This window comes from Polyodon spathula, chromosome 14 (assembly GCF_017654505.1).
Source record: "Polyodon spathula isolate WHYD16114869_AA chromosome 14, ASM1765450v1, whole genome shotgun sequence".
In the NCBI taxonomy this organism is placed as follows: Eukaryota; Metazoa; Chordata; class Actinopteri; order Acipenseriformes; family Polyodontidae; genus Polyodon; species Polyodon spathula.
In genome coordinates, this window is record NC_054547.1 from 33,227,202 (window position 1) to 33,245,537 (window position 18,336).

An 18,336-nucleotide genomic window follows, 5' to 3' on the forward strand; every position below is an offset into this window, starting at 1 on the left:
AAGCAATAATTAATATAGTTGCAATTTTTTCTTTTCATCTAGATGTTGCCATTTGTATCTCCTTAGACATTTGACTTCCAACTTGAATGTTCTTTTGCCGTTATAATATTGGAAAAACTTTTTAGAATTGGTTTTAATCCCCTTGGCAATGTTCATTTCTCCATCTTTCTTGGCCTTTCTAACATCATTTTTGACTTGAGCTTGCAGTTTCAAGTATTCTTTCTGTGTACTTTGTTCTTGGTCTCTATAAAGTGCCTTTTTTCTCTTAAACACACTTGACACTGGCCATTATTCTTGTGAACCACTGACCACAGTGGTGTTTTAATCCAAAATTCACCATATCATTACATCGATGAATGTTAAGAAACACACAACAAGTGCTGCTATTTGGCATGTCCTAACCTTTCTGTATACCTACCTAATTGAACTTGGGCAGGTTGGGTCTGTTTATCACCTGTTTTGTTTACACAGTATTATGTTTCAGCTCAGTTTCAGGGAATCCAACAGTAAGATTATAATGTTGGAACTCCCAAACCTGACAAGCTCCATTACTAATAATTTGTAATACCTCATTCCAATAAATACAATTTGAATGCCAAATTTAAGATTAACCATGCACACCAGTTAACTTCATTTACTCATTTTCCCAATGTCCATACTACTCCCACAAAGAGACAGCATGCCAACAAAGATAACAAACCCGTCTTGTGTTTTTAAAATATGCTCACCTGTCAACTTAGAGATGGTCCGATACCCCCAAAACACAAACACATCAGAAATTACATTTGAACACAAGAGCTTGAATCAAACCATATCCAAGTGCTGACAGTTTGAAAGCATGTCAGTCATAGGAGAAACCAGTTATTGACAGGAACGAAGCCAGTGAAAGGGTTAAATGACCCAGGAAGTGAAAGGCAGTGTAAATGTAAGATTTCTTTAACTTCGTGTAATACCAGATAGCATGTTTTAATTAGAAAATGTATGTTTGATAAAACATGTTTTGTTCACAAGAACCACGTAATTAATGTATGTGTACATTATAGCAGAGAAAATGTTTAATCCTATTGTCAGCTAAAATGACTAAGTACTACAGTATTAAAAGAGTTACGGAACACTGTGTCACACAACACTCATTACCCTGTGCCTCCCGCAAGCTGCGAGAAAAAGCAGCAACATGTTTAAGACAACTTAAGATAAACTTATTCGGACAAAGTCAGGCAGCAGTCTGGCGTTTAGTTGGGAAACTTGATGTTCTCCATAGAGACAAAATTATTACTTTTAGTATTGATAAGGCTTGCATTTTTGCACAGTAATTTTTTCAAAGCTACAAAGAAACAGTTTAAAGGAGCTTGTATGAATATTTAGCTCCCTGCCTTGAGATTTCCTCCGATGACAAAAGAAGGGTTTGGTGGTGCAAAGATGGCTGTAGCTCTGAAAACAAACAAATGATATAAATTCTGCCATGCAGCTGTAATTGCCACTGGACTGAGGAACAACTGCTAGAAGAAAGGAAATGTGTCAGGTCTATGTGATGCTGTTACTGTAGATTGTAAATTATGAGTTGCTTTACTCATATAAATAAACATTAAATATGGACAGATGGAATGATCCTGCCTTCTGGGACTAGTTGGGTTGGTGCAGTAAGAGTCTGTAAGGCTGATATTTCACCTGTTTGTACAGGGCAATCACCTATTTTTCTTTTCAGCAAAACAGAAGAGATATTCACACAGCAAATAAAAGGTTGAATGGAGCTTAGTCTGGGTTAACAACTTCTGTCTATCTGTGTTATTAAACTGTTACCATGCCAAAAGCTTGGACAGGATCTTAGTAAAGGAAACTCCACAGACTGCATGCACACTCTCAAGTGTATTTATTTCAAAAATCTCTTTTAAAAGGGTGGACTGGTGAAATGAAATGCGTTCACATTAATTACTGTTCCATGTAGTACAATTGTACTACTATCCAACAAAAAAGAACACCGCTGTAGAAACACCCATATTAAAATCTTACAAAACACTGAGAAATTAAGCTGCAGACTCCTATCAACAGACCATTCAATACAAAGAACATTAGAAAACTGCTGGATAGCTCACTACTGTGGCGCTCCATCATAATTATCCTTGTCCAGAGGCGATAATGTCTGCTGTCTTAACTTCCATTCACTGTTAGTTCCCTATCCAAACTTGAGTAGCATGGAAACTGAAAAGTGGTTTTTGCTGTATTTGAAATAAACCTACAGTGTCGGGTTACAGCCATGGGCACAATGAAGCACACTGCTTCACTATACAAATAATAATAAAACAAAAACCTCCCAACTCACACCTATACATCACTATGAAGTAATTCTGTTTCATTGCCTTCAGCCAGTGCTGCTATTTTAGAAGACCCTGCAGAGTGTTTCCAGCTAATGCACTAAACTGGGCGTCTGGGTGCCAATGCCATTTGTCACTTAAGATCCAATTTCAGCAAACACCTCATGTGATCTCCAGCGCTGTTCCTGGCTGCGAGACAAGAACCCAGCAGATAGAGTGCTACCAACAACACCGGTTAAAATGCACGAGACAAAGGACAAGTGAACACTTTGTAAATTATTCCTTTTGGTTACGGACGATGCAGTATTTTGCTTTTTAGGTGTCTTGCTGTTAAGGTTCGGTTCTCCGTTGTTGGAATTTAGGTTTCTCTAATGGGAAATTCTGTAATTTGTGGTTACTGTCATTATATGACTTAGTCGCTTAGACAGTTCTGATTGACCCTTAACTACACAGTTTTCTTTATTGCAAAACATTTTCTGATTTCAGTGCTGAATGCTTTTTTGGTTCAGCTTCATGAAAACCTACAGTATGACAATGAATTTGTAAAATGACTTTAGCTCAGGTATGCGATTCACCCAGGCCTGGGAACGACCAGGATCTTATTTGAAAAGCACGTCATTATTGTTCTTTGGTTTGGTGCCACCCTAGAAGTTTTGAACTGGAATCAATAATTTCAATTAGCAAGACTAAGGGAAAATGAGATCTAACCTAGGACTAGGATTGCCCTTTGGAGACCTATTGCTTTGGGGTTTCAAAGTCAATCTCCTGGAACCTGATCAGCACATACAGCTGCACTCCATAAAACTCCATCTCCCCCTTTACAGAATAGTGTCAGAAAGGGTAGGATTTCAGACTGCAGATCACACACAAAGTTCTGAATATGTATTTCATTACTTGTTAAATGTGTTATGGGCCAGACCCTCACCCAGCACTTCATGCTGAAGCAATGATCACAGCCAGAGACCCAGTGTCTATCCTTCCAATACCTGATCAGAGTGATGTTCTTCTATTTCTTTTTTATTAACTCACTGCACAGAGCCATAATAGACTGATTGCCATAAAGCTTTCCTATAAACTGTATATCTATCTTATATTTAGAAAGAGCTACTGTAATTGCTACATGTCACACATCTGTTTTACCCCCACCCCCTTCCAAAATTACTTCTATATACACACTTTAGGCACCACGCACCAAGAAGTTACATTAACTAGCCCGGCATAGACATTAACCTGTGAGCCACCACAATAACAATCTGTCTGTTTCAAATGTCTAATGTATTTAATATTTAAAAAAAACTAACTTAGAGAGACATAAGGTATTAATAACTTTCTATATGATTTTTTATGGGATGTGACTTTTATCTCACTCTTGAGGATAGACCTCAATAGCCCAGCCTCTAGAGGCTAAGCCAGGCAGTGATTTAGGGTGGCATTCCCCTACGGTGGGATATTTGTCTTGCATTCCATAAGAGAACACAAAGCAACCCCCACTTATCTGACATCTGCTTTGAATTTATTCCATCATTTATAAATTAAAAGGTATATTAAACTACTTTTCTTACTGTACTTAGGGAATGATCTGGCAATTTACAATACCGTTCCATTGCATTAGGACAGCATAGGGAAGAAGACATTCATATAATACCAAACACTTAGCCATAAAGACTTGAAGTACATACACGTAAACCATATTTACCGATGGCCAGGTAACAAAATAACCACCAAAATGATCTACTGTGCACGCAGATAATGTTCTCTGATAGTTACTATTTAATAAAGATCCACATGTCTTTTGCATTTTTGTTCATTATTTACTCACCCCAGATTGAATCCATACCAAAATACCAAGACTAAAGTCCTTGATCCTTTAAAACTGACGCACAAAACCAGTGAATATCTTAAGATAAGGCCTTTACAAAAACAGCTACAATGCCAACATACTACCATTGAACCACAAATGTTTCACATCTGCTACAGAGTTTACAAGATTAGGAGTAATTTGACCAAAGATTGAAGCAGATATCCTGTTTATACAGAACAGCTAGAACACTTAGTGAGTGTTGTCCTGTGTTATCAAAATGTTACGCAAAATGTTAACAAGATGTAGTTGGAAACCCTGTAATCTCCACAAAAACTTCTAATGTCTAAAAATACGACTCTTAGAAGACTAGCATTGAGATGGAGAAATGTGAAATATGGCATATGTAATCACAACGGCAGCTCTTTGGCATATTTCCTGTGTTCAACAAGATGCCTGACAGGCTGCCCCTGGGCACAAAGCTTTTGGAGTGTTAAAATAAGTAAGAGTTATAATGAGGGAGATTTAAACAGGAGTTCACAGAAGTGGCTGGGGGCCAATTTACAGTAGCCTTATGATAGGAGACAGCCTCAGATAACAGAGAATAATATAATGAGCGTCAGGTACATTTAACATTAGTGGTATTTTTAAGATACAGACTAAAAAAATCTAGATCTGTTTAAAACAGTGTGGCTCTTTCTGCGAGCATGCTATAGGTCTCAAGGTTTCACCTATACACGTGCTGCTGTAAACTCAGCTGTTCAAAACAGTTTGCTTGACATGCTAGATCTGGGTCAATAGGGATAACTATGGACAAAACGCTCAACAAAACCTGGCAGCCCAGGACAGAAATTGGCTGCCGCACACCACTGACTCCAAGTTATTTTTTAGCCTCCCACTTTAATAAAGCTCCCATGTTTATAGTCTATTATTAGTTTGTGTTTACACATGTGATTCCTCGACTGGTCTCACACACCAGGATGCGACTTGTCTACATCAGCTGTTGGACTGAAACAGGGTGGCACCCGGGTATTCAAGTGAGCTGGTGGAACTGAGACCTGTCACTCAGCATGATCTGGGATTAGGGATTCGAAATTACCTCCCCACGCCCAAAGCCTTTAAGGAAGCAGGGGTGTGAATTCACAGTTTTACTATTGGGGAGCTAACTTTGAAATTGGACACAATAAAAAACTGCAGGCCAAAGTCAATACGCACGATTTTGTGACACTTCTTCAGCTGCAGGTGAAAGCGTTAGCAAGATGTAAGCGATTTAAAGTCGGCTTTGATGAATACAAGAGCACATTGTCCATTCTGCTGGGGCCTTAAATGAATCCTAAACTGTTTAAACAAAACCCCACAAATGGATAACGGTACGTTACCATTCTTGAATTTAATATTGAAGCATTTTGTTGTATTTAAACACACACCTCTGTGTAAACCAAAACAGCCTATACTTGAAAATAGAGAATAATAAATACTGCTCTGTTTAATGTCCATCAGTTATTTAGCATCTGTTACAAGTAGAAAATTGTCTACACTGCATTGCATTTAAAATGTATTGCAGTCTAAATGGCACAAAAACACGTAGGGAAAAGAAGTAAGAACATCCACAGATGTGTCAAGCATGTGTCTTGGCAGGCTAACGCTATCTTTTCCTTAGGACTGAATGTGCTTTCAGAGACCAACAGAATAAAACTATCCCTGGAGATGGGTTCTAGGTGACCATCCCCCACCGCTCCCCAAGACAGTTTGAAGATGTAAAACATTTCTGAATTGGGTCAGATATTTCTCCCTGCAGGGCAAATCTGCATGTAGAAACGTTTACTCTTACGAACCAATCCCTTGTAAGAGTTAATATTGAGGTAACTATGGCAACTAGTTTGCTCTCAACTTAGTTGAACATTAAACTCTATCACTTTCACTCACTACACTGACCACTTATGGTGCATATTTTCATCATGGCATATTTGGAATACTAGCAAATCCTGTCACCCTTTTGCTGCAAGTATAGGGCCCTCTGTCAGAAGCAAGCAGTAACATAGATCTATATGAAGCACAGTACAGAAGTGCCTCCTATATCATATAAAAAAGGAACAAGCATACAAAAAAAAAACATATACTCAGTCTATTTGTTTTTGTTAGAATACAACAGGCATTTAATGATTTTGATTGTCTAGCCAATATATTATGTTGCACCCAGCAATTCCAATGTGTTTACAAATGTGCATAAAATGGCTCTTTAGTGACCCTTAAGCAATATCGCTATTTATGGCTCGACAAGGCTCTCAGTCACAGCTCAACTACCATCTATCAGCCCTGCCACGTAAACATCAAACACCACTACATAACTGAGCGGGCAGAAGCATGACGAAATCCCAAGTCACAGGTGAAATAATAATTATGGAATGGACTTCTGAAGCACATGGCTGCCAGTATCTAGCCTATGCCACCAACTCGCTTGCATAATGTTAGCACACAGTCTGCTGCCAAGGCATATCTTAGTACATAGATTACCTTTTGCCTTATGGATAGCCAGACCCACACTGACCAAGGCAGTATAAGTACTACTGCTGGTTAAAAGGTGTCCTGAATACATGTTCATACCCTTAGTTAGTTGTGTAACTTTTTCACAGACCCTTATCAAATCACTGTTATATTTTCTTAACTGTCAAAGATAATAGTGCCAGGCGATACAGAAGAAATTCTGTATACAGTACTGGTTTATATGGTTCATCTATTTACATATATAGAACGTATATATTATTTTCCTTCACAAATCAGAATCTATTGTTTTAAATCTCATGATGATATTTTAAGGTACTGGCAGTACTTGCTCCTGCTGTATATCTCGACGAATTCAAGCCAGTATAAGTATATTATCAGTCGCTTTGTTACTTGATGCGTCTCCTAACTGAAGTCTAGACTTTACTAACTGAAAACATCCCAGCCTAATAACAAACAATGGCTTACTCGTGTGTGGAGCATTCTGCTGCAATAGCTGCTGCACATAATTTAATTTACACACTGACATTGACAAAAGCAAGAAAGCACTGTATCAAGCCTGTATATTAATCAAATCCGCCCAGTGTCACCATGGCTACGACAGGAACAAACAGGAGTTCAGTATCAAAAATGATTATGAAAATTCCATAACGGTTTGTGCAATAACTTGAGAGTCTCGAGAAGGATATTGAGTTGCTGTCCGGAATGCACTGCTGGGCATATCACAATCAATAATACTTAATAATAATAATAATAATAACTATTTGGTATTCAATACTTTTTATTTAATCTCTGTAGGTGGCAGAATGTTTTCTTCATTTGGACAGAAAAGTAACACTGCCCAATCAGTCACTTTCTGATGACACAAGATGGAACAATGACATTCAGCAGAAGAGTTCTCCAATTTGATTTCTAATTTTCCAGGGGTATCTAGTCAGGTTCCTCCTACAGATGAGGAATGACCCCATGTAAACAACTTGTAGAAATCTAAGCAATTAGTATAGAGTATATACCTCATCAAGTAGTACAGAGGTTACACACCAGATTTCAAAATCACATGGATATTACCGAAACTATTACAGCGTTATAGAACAGGGGACATGCATACGAGCGTTGGGTGGCTCACTGACTGAACTGACAATACAGTCCTGCTTCTCCTTGCTCGGATAGGTCAGATCTAACCACTAGGCAATTATTACATTAAGTTCAAGAGTTATAATACGCCTTTACTTAAAAGAAAGGAGTATATTAGTAAAGACAGGGTAAAGCACTAGTCTAGGTACAGTAAGACTGTCATTAAGTGTTTGGTTCTCCTGTCATCCACTTGGCCTCCCTGATGACACACTAAATTCCTTGATGAGAGCTACTTACTGAATCTTTGTTACTAATATATTGTAATTTAAACCTTGTACTCCCCTACTCTCTTAACAGAGGACCCTCACTCCCTGCCCTGCCTCCGTGCTGCTACAAGGGACAGGGTTAAATCTGCAGGCTCCCTCTGACCTGCAAAAGCCCAGTTTAGCAAGAAGCTGCAAGCTGATGACAGGCGCTGTGATAATTCGGTGCTGGCAATTGCTCCGGAGGGCAGAAACTAATGAATGGCCTTATTATAGGAACAGGAGCAGGGTAGAGAGACAAGAAAGCTGCCTGTTCTGGTTAGTGTTGTCTTTCAGCATTGAACAGTAACAAACCTAGTAATAATTGAAGTTCTTCCCTGCTAGCATGGTGCAGCAAATCAGCCCACATCCTGATTAACATCTGAGATGTTGTGTTAATCAGCCTATGTGCTGCTTATCACAAGAGTACAAGAACAGCTGAAGCTGCATTTGTCCAAGAATGGACAGGAAGACAGAACGACTCCCTTACCCTCTGAAAGGGTGGTCTCTGCAGGGTAGGATTCACGCATGCCCGAGACTCACTTACATGTGCTATCCAAACACAGTAGATAAAATAAACAGGACTTCAGGGGTACGTAAGGACTTTTTTATTTTATTGTGTTACATGTTCCCACGTGTTGCTACAACTGTTTATGTAAGGTGTGTCTATTGTTTTATTTATTTTGTTTACATTTTGACCACGTTTTTAAACTTTTAAAATTGCATTCCCTGCTTCAAGGTGGCTTCCCATGTACCCACATGGATCGCTTAGAACTACATTTTCCATCATCTTCCTGCTCACTGGTAAATATATCTCAGTTACATATCTGTGAGTAGGAGGATGATGGGAAATGTAGTTCTGAGTGGTCCATGCGGGTACATGGGAAGCCATCTTGTGGCAAGGAATACAATTTTAAAGTTTAAAAAAGTGGTCAAAATGTAAACAAATAAATAAATAAATACTACACACACCTTATGTAAACAGTTGTAGCAACACATGGGAACATGTAACACAATAAAATAAAAAGGTCTTTATGTGCCCTTTAAGTCTCTATTTCTACCAATTCAGTTCCTTTAATAATCACCAGATCTATGTAATGTCTAATCTAATGTCTAAATTAATAATAATAAAACAACTTAGAAAAGTCAGTGTACCAAGAAGAACATAAACAATATAAAAAGGGCATTCAATATGACATGCACTCAATTAAGTATTATTAGACTGCTTCTATAAATCGAAGAGAACGATTATGTTAGAAAAAATATCTGTCATTCCAATGTTACACTTTCTTTACAACCTGCGTGGATCATAGTAAATAAATAGTCTGCCTCTAAGGCCAATACATTTCTTAATGTAATGTATTAACACATGTTTTTTTTTATATATTACAGTGCTGTGCAATGTATCACAAGGGTCTTATAACTTACACAGTGGCAGCTGTTCTAAATTTGTAATGAGTTTTTGCTGCTTCTTGCATTTCAATAGTTACAATAATGAACAATAAAAGTTGCACCAGCTGTGCACAAGTTCTTACTTAGCTTAGTTATAGTGCAAGTCTTTACTTAGATTCTAGTCTTTAGATTCAGATTATCCATTAAGAAAGTGGTCAATGGTCCCTTTTCTCAATAAATACCACAAACAATTTCTGCAAGTAACAACACAGACTCAGACCGGCATTACTATAAGCTTCATATAATAGGTGTAATGCGAATGCAATTTCATTTACTGAAATGCGCAACTCATTACAATAAACACTTCTATATATTGTAATGTAGGCACGGGTATATTCATTAGCCTTAGAATAGGCTGTATTTTAAACAGTTTCCTTTGAAAATTGAATACATTTGGAAAGTATATACAGCATATAACTATTTTATTCAACATTATTATTATTATTATTGTTATTATTATTATTATTAATAATACACTGAGTGGAGAGGTAAGGCATGATATACATATATGCATTCAAAACTGAGCATCCAGCCTATGTGAAACGTTACATATTGACCTTCCAGCCAAAGTGAGTGGGGATGGGCATAAGAGACATTGCAGGAAAAATGGGTGCTGAAATCCTATCTTCTGAATTCATTAAAATATTGATATATATAACGTCAGGCAAGGAAATACATTTAAGCACACAGTGCCAAAAAAACCCAAAGAATTCTGGTCTGACAGTGCTATTGTAAATATGATCACTGTGCACTCCTTTTCCAACCAACTCATTTTGCTGGAGATCTGGAAATAGCAAATAGATGGCAGCAAATGGCACCAATTATTTAGGCTCATCAAATTGTATTTGTGAATCGGTTTCTAAATGAAGAGTTATTTTGCTTACCTATTTACAAATAGAGTAGAGAAAAGGGGTGGCTGCATTCCACAGCTTCATCTCAGCATTCCATTTTGAGCTGGGGGAGAAAAAGTGCGAGGAAGGTTATATTTAAAAAAAAAAAAATAAAAAAATAATAAAAAAAAGTAAATCTCAAAACCGACACCCGCAAAGGTAAATTCACAATATTTGTGGGGAAACTAGATTGTGTTCCCATTAACTTAAATCCCAGCAATGTAGCTTTGAAAATAACAGGTCAGCTGCTTGCATTGCCCTTGCTGTGTAACACACTGAGACACGGACCTGATCTCTCCAATTATGTCACAAATGTACAGACATTCCTCTTTATTTCTCTCTATTACTGGCACATTAAACCTGAGCTTTGATTAATCCTGCATTAGGCTTGGTTTGAATGCCAAGAACAAAGTGCTACATTACAGTAGCATTACCACATGACAAGACTCGTTAAATATTGTGAATTTAAAGGACCCCCTAGCAGTGCTTGTTTTTGTAAGACAGGTCCACCCAGGTTTATTACAAGAGGTGTCAATCAGGTGCTGCACAAAACCCAATACTTTCAGCATTGCAGTCTGACTCATTAACAACTGGTGAACAAAGAGGTACAAGTTCAATCTCATAGCCTTTCATAGTGTAACATTAAGAAAAAACTGATACCTTGAATGTAAAATAAAGTGCAATCATCAGTGTGGTTGTGCTAATTATTTAGGTGGAAGGCAGGCACGCTTAACGTTGAAGTGCTAAGCCACTAACTTGCTCTGCATCATATATGTGGTTTTACGGGTTTGCGCTCTTATAAACTTTCTCCATGCATCATCACCTACATTAAAGAGAAAATTGCATCAAGGTAGCAGAGCCTCCTGAGATTTCTGTAGAAAGAAAAAATCAAACACAACAGGCTGGTAAACGGTATTCTTTAAACCACAGTGAAGAACCCAGACCCTATCCCTTTTTACCGTTAATTTTGCATACCAACTATTTACAATGCTATCCTTTTACTGTTCTTTACTATACTTTTACTACAGTATACCATTGTAAGCTTTAATATGGGTGGTTAAAAAATGGTTCTACTGTAGGTACCACTACAATAGCTTTCCTTCTGTCACGCCCTTAAAAATCCCCAAAGGCTCTCATTAGCCATTTATTAAAGAAGGACTATAGAAAACATTCAAGGCAATCTGGGGATTAAAGACAAGAGAGCCTTTGTGTGCTGCTTCTGTGCACCGATGTGTTCAAGTGTAAAAACAAAATAAAAAGAAAAGGTGCAGAAAGGAAATGTCAAACCTACCTGAGCAAGATGTCTGTGATAACATACAATGCACTCTGCTTTTCTGCATCTTCACGATCATAGGCATCTCAGAAATGCTGAACAGGTTTAGACACTAACACTTTTGTTCATGAACTATTCCATTACATTACAGTAGAGATGATACCCCTTCTGCACTGTAGTCAAGAAACCACAGATTAATCAAAGTTGAAATTCATGCACTAGAAAATCATTACCTGAAATGACTTCACTTCCTCTTACAAAAACATCTAAACAAGACCCTAGTCACCACAACCTCACCCCACTGCCTACCAAACTTTTCCAGAACGCCTAAACTGTTTTGGGCTCTTGGATCATGCAGAAATAGCAAAACAGATCAAACCACAAACCCTCCTGACATAGTGTTACAGAACAGCCTAAGCCCTTTCCTTAAATTCCATCTCCGCGACTGCAGGTAAAAGGTTCTGCAGCTGGTGAATTCTACAGTTATGAACAGCACTGCCCTGGTTTCATATCAGGATAACATTCAGACATACTCTTATATAGCTTGAGAACACTAGCTCCCAGCCTAGTCCACCAGCAGTACCCATTCCTTAACCACTGGCAGTTGGCAGAAGGTTGTCAGCACCTCTGCTTTTTTCTGGCTTTTCCCTACCTGCCTTACATACAGGGTGTGTCTCCCAAGTGTCAATCAATAAACCATACATGTTTAAAAATATTTTCTCCTCAATTAAATGACTGGGTTATAATGTTCACAAGCAGAGGATAAATGTAAAAACTTGCATAACTTGAAAGTGAAGAGGCTTTGGGATTGGATGCAAAATCCCTGTACTCCATCCTGTATTTTTCCTGGTCCCAATCCAATGAACTTTCCAGGTCTATTTTTCTTGGCTGCCACCTGGAGTCTTATTTATCAACATACCGTAAACAGACTAACTCAGCTCCAAGTCTAAAACAGGCACAGAGTTCATTATGATGTACTCTGCAAACTCTGAGTCATCCGAAGCAAACCAATTCTTCTCATGCCTTAACTTTCATTCCCCATTCTTATCACCACAGAGGCAGGTATTCTGGCAATACTTTGGCTCTGTGCACCTGACTTTGGTGCATGAACACTGTAAACATACCTTTACATTGCAAAATAAAATAAATCCAAGAAACAGAAATAATACGAAGTAAGCTGACCCTTTTGTGTCAGTAAGGATGCCTAGGTGGTCTTTTTGGTTGTTGCCTACACAGATGTCCCTACACCAACAACAAGTTTGAATTTTGTACCGTAGATAGCATGAGACTGAGCTTTTTTGCAGGAGTATAAAACATTATCCGAGCTCAACTTCTGGCAACATAATCAAATTCTGACAAAACGAATGGAAGAAAATGTACCTGCCAGCACACGTTCCACGCAGTCTGTAGCTCCTGAATATAAAAGGCTCGAGTAGTTGAATTTGTATGCTCATCTTCGTAAACATAGAACTCTAATTCAACCTGAGAAGCCTCTTTCATGGGAACTGAATTCTTCAAGATGCGTTTTTGATGTTTATTTTTGTACTCAGAAGATTTATGTCATGTCGTGTGTGTGTGTGTTATTGCAGCAGCTTTGATGAGGGAGAAAGTGTTTCAAAAATAGGGTACAAAGTTATTCCACATGTTGCCAAAATAAAGAGAGGCCTGTAATCAAAGGGAAGATTTGCACACATTACACTAAGGGTGCCACTATACCTATAATCTCCTTAGTATCATCTTTGTCTGAGCCCGACAGTATACCTTGTATTACCACTGCTCAGTCGACAGTTATTATGCATGCAGTGAACGAACACCTGAAAACCACAACTGGATGTTACTCAGTTGCTAGGCGAGGATGTTAATTGGGTGAGATAGTGGTTCTGATTCATTTATTTACACACATTCGACATTCCTCTGGGGTAATTAGCCCAGTTATAGTAACATCTGCCACCTACAACACCTTCTGTAACTGTGTACACAGGCAGAAGAATGCTTCCAGTGGTCATCTACTGAGTAGAGGAAGGAAAAAGGTTTTAGAAAGAATGTTTTGGTAATAGACTGTGTTGTCTGTTTGGCTTGTTTTTATATGTGATCTTTTTCAGTTAGTGTTCTGGATGTGCACAACTAGTGCGCAATTTGGTTAAGCTACCAAGATATTTTTCCTACCATTTGCTATGTTACAGCCAAGTCACTGATAGTAAACCAAGAATAAGTTAGTACCTCTACCTTTGATAGATATCCATTTCCCACTCAACAGGCAACTACTTCAATAGCAAAATCGGTTTTTTATTTGTGAAAACTGCCTCTGCTTCATAAATATTTAGTCACTGATCACTCTCTGTCTCTGTTGCAGAAACAAATGTGTTTGTAACCATGGAAACAATTTTAAAATTCTGCTTGTGTGTTAAAAGAAGCCTTAAAGAAGTCCTTGGTGATTGGCCAAACCAGGAACATACTCGTTGAACTTTCTGAGATTTGCATTTTTTTTGTGTGTGCTGAAAAAGAACTGTTGTTCACAGTAATACTGATAACCCTATTTCTAAAGAAATGTGCCGGTACATAGTCAGTGTATTTATTGACATGTAACTAATCTTTTATAAATGCATTTCCTTTTCCTTTAAATATAACTGTCATTTCATGAGGTGATGCTAACATCTTTAAACAGTTTCCATCTAAAAGAGATTCATTGTTCACACCCTAAAGACGAAACATAGTTGTTTCTCGTACAGTACACATTTTTTCTGTTAAATGCCAATGGATGATTAAAGTAGATATTTTTTATTTACTGCCTGTAGATTAGCCAGATTATATTCCTATGGTGATCTAATAATGATATGTACTAAATGTGTAGTATAGAGTTCTTACAGCACAAGTACTGCCCTCTAATACCTATTCAATTGATAAAATGTTAACAAAGCATTAGCAAACACACTGTAACTTCCTCACTTCTTACTAGGAAACTGGGGATTTTCACTTTAGGAGCACTTTATTGATTTTTCATCGGCATTTATTTTCCAAGGATCTGCTTTTATCAGAAACTGCCTTGTAAGCCGTTTGTGAGACAGCTGATGTGAAATGCTTGAGTGACACAGCTCAGAAGATGTCGTGGTTCAGCTGTCAAACCTTGATCAACACCTATTTCACCCCAGTAAGTGTGTTCCTGATCACTGCAGAACCAATGATTACTCACAATGTCTGTTAGGCTTAGGTTCTGTTTACACAGCTACCACTTAATAACCACAAAATAAATATAGTATAAAATCGCTGCTTTAAATAAGCTGTGGAACAGCAGGCAATTCTCCAGGTGCTAATACCATAACAAATGTAACTTATTTTAAAGTGGTTTTGACTCAATCATGTTCAGTTCTCCACACAAATTCCATTCCTGTCAGACTGTTTTCTACAATGTTCCTTAATTTACCCACCTGTGCACTCACTGTATTTCACGAGAAACACGAAACTAAGAATCCCAGTAACGACTGATAAAAGCAGTTTCAACTGCAGGAATACGAGTTTCCTCTTTATCTTTATCTCAAGCCTTCTTGCGATTCTGTCACACATGCCAGCCAAGCTATTGCCTGCAAAAATTTCTGTTCTTGTGTCACCTGGTCGCCATCAGGATTAAAGCTTATCTGGATTCTATATTTACATTGGTGTATACCGCTTACCTAGTTTGGGGCCCATTTAGGTTTTTATACAACAGAATGTTCTCAAAGAGGCAGCTAATATGTCCCAGCTCATTCATTTCAGATACCATGGCTGAATCATTTACTCTCTGGAGAAAAGAACGTCTCCCACAATGTGTCTGTTATACTGCTATGTGACAAGCCTATTTATTAAATCAGTTCGAGCCAGCAGGCAGAGGTTAACAATGTTTTCACTATGGCTACACCTTTGTAAAATCTATCCCCTTGGGCATTCAGTTAATCCATGGAGCTCCAGAAATTAATGTTAAATGCTAACATTTGTCAATTAGATTTTAAAAAAAGGTACATAACACAGGGGTGGAAGTACTCCTTGCTGAGTTTATCCCAGGGCAAATATTATTATTTCCGTATTTAAATAATGCATCTACATCTGAAGCCCTCCCTTTTTGTCAGCAACACTTATTTGGAATTCAATGCCATGGCAATGCATCTTATTTACTTTGATAACATTTGCTTCTACTGGAATCCTTCCACTACTACTGGGCTACATAAATAAAAAATAATGAAATCCGTACTTAAATACAGGCTTGAGCACCTTCCAAGATGTGGTAAAGTGAGATTGTAGGTTTCTACTTCCTCTATAGTGTACACGCCTACAGGTTCGCCGTTGAGAACACACAGGGCTCTCATGGTAACTGGTACAATGGTAGGTTGCTGGGGGTTTTCTTGTAGTTAAAACCAAAGTCTGAAGGCTACAAGATCCTTAGCTTGGCCACTGACTTGCCATGTAATCCTTATCAGCATGCCAATTTAAAAGGACTATACCCACCAGTAGATAATGCTATTTATCAAGGTGGACCCAAGAGTCAACCAGTAGTAAAATAGTTCATATTAATCTTCCTATTTAGATGTTACAGTTTTGCGCCCTTTATGAAAACACAATAAAAGTATTATAACACTGGACTTTACCAAAGAATGCAAGCTCTTATAATGAAATGTTAGTTACCCAATTAGTTAACTTCATTTGCACATTTCAATGACCAGTTCTTCATCTGTACTAATAAAGGAAGCCGAATGGCATTGGCTGCAGAGGTAAATGGAGTAAAAGTTGAATTAACCAGGCAGACAACGACTAAATCATGTGGGCTGATTCTTTGTGATCCTACAAACAAGCTTCCTTGCAGCATCCCTGATCTGGATGTGAAAAGGAAATCCAAACAGCACTCACCAGACACAGTATACTGCTCGTCTCCGAACGTCACTAAATAATGTAACCAAATAAAAGGACCTGAACCCCCATGTAGGATAACATTAACACCCTTTCAATATTTCAGTGGAATATACATTTATTTTTAAAATCCCTCATCCATTTTACAGCACAAGACTGAAGCACAGATGGCTGGAGTTTCATTTTCTGAACAGCAGTGCCTTTAAGCTCTTTCTGCTTTATAAAAGGCTATCTTTGGCGTACTGAGTACTGGGGGCATTCAGACCAGTTCAGGTGGAACCCCCCACCCCCCCCCCCCCCCCCCCCCCCCCAGCACAAACCCTCAGTTAACCCAAAGTCTGAAAAAGGCTTCCATCTCTTGTAAGTAAGGGTTTGCACACGCAAATTGTCGTAAACCTTGTTCTTATCTGCACCTCAAATATTATAGTTTTTTACCCAGTGCAAAAATCTGGCTACAACAAAAGAGGTTTCCATTCAGAAGGTAGAGCTATTTACACAAGGGTTGCTGTTGAAGGTACTGACTGGGCTTTGTAGAACTTCTAGGAGCTGTAGGATTAAGTCTCCATTGGTATTGGTAGCACTGACTCAAAGCTACTTCGAGCAAAGACATTGTCCGATTTTTAGAAACGAAATCGAGCCATTGAATATCTTTGTTCTTACTTGTGTTTTCCTTGTTTAGGATTTGGCACCAATTGTAGCAATGCAGAATATTTCAGCCACTACTCCTTCGTTACTGAAACAAAGGAAACCTGTGTTAGCACAGAGGCCAGCATCTGCAGCACACTGAAAGGCTGTTTACCCACTGAATTACATTACATACTGCACATCTGAACTGTGACATTAAAACTTTAGGGCAGAAGAATCATGAATAATACTTGTGACTCACTCTCTTTCAGACAATAGCTTTCTAGTTAAACAGCTGCATGCTCCACCTTGCAGAGGCCTAACCAAGACTGGAGTAGCCAGATTAATATTCTACTGCATATGCAAAATATACACAGGGATGCAAAGCAAGACTTCAGTTCAGGATTTAAAACAGGTTTCATTTGAGACCCCTGATAAGTACTGTTAACCGGCTTGGTTGTGTAAGAAACCAAAGAAAGCATTTAATCATGTACGTGTGCAATCATAAAAATTGGATGGTGCCCACAATTCACAAACATATAACGGACCAACAGCCATTACACTAGTATCCTTTTATATAAATATAACTAATTTAACCCTTTCATGCAAGGCAACCTCATATGGGGACAGATTTAAAAAAACAAAACAAAAAAAAACACTCTTTTATGGGGACATATGGAAAGCCACAAATGCATGACGACATCAGAAGAGGATGCAATTTGTTTCCCCATATAAAACAATGAAAAAAAAAACAACAACTTTTCAGCTATTTTTAATATTTCCTGCATCAAAGGGGTTAAAGTTCCAGATAATTCTAAGTCCAGTTAATTGTATGGGGGGTGATGCCTTGTTGACGCAAAAGTACACCAGGTCCACGCAGCCTCACCTGTACAGACACATGCAACAGACTATTGTAATAGATTGTCTACTTAAAAGAGAGTTTCTCGGAGAACAAGGAGGCTACTATATGAGTAATAGATACAAGTAGAAACAATAGAAAAAGGAAATGAAAGAAGATCATTCAGTTCTTCAGCTAAAATAAATATTGGCAGAGGACCTGAAGATCAAGACTTATTTTTTATTTTTTTTGATGCACTGCAGCAAACTGGTGCTGCTGCTGCTGCTATTCGTAATGGCACTGCAGGCAGGTGCTGCTATTAATGGTTTTCCTGACTACTTTAGCAATTACGCTTGATTTCATGCAGTGCAATATGTCACTGTCTCAGGACTTGCT

The 18,336-nt window shown here is 38.2% G+C and overlaps 1 protein-coding gene across 3 annotated transcripts in view; it reads right to left on the reverse strand.

Annotated features, from left to right (window-relative positions):
* LOC121327113 (serine/threonine-protein phosphatase 2A regulatory subunit B'' subunit alpha-like) overlaps positions 1-18,336 on the reverse strand; it is a 77,265-nt gene that overhangs the window by 50,385 nt on the left and 8,544 nt on the right. Inside the window, exons 2-3 of one of the 3 annotated variants that reach the window (XM_041270912.1) lie at positions 11,158-11,202; positions 10,325-10,394 (exon numbers count right to left, since the gene is read on the reverse strand). The exons of 1 other annotated variant lie outside the window; for it this stretch is intronic. The gene's annotated coding sequence lies outside the window, so the exon portion shown is untranslated. The remainder of the gene's footprint in view (positions 1-10,324; positions 10,395-11,157; positions 11,203-18,336) is intronic. One more of the 3 variants, XM_041270911.1, reaches the window with a different exon arrangement.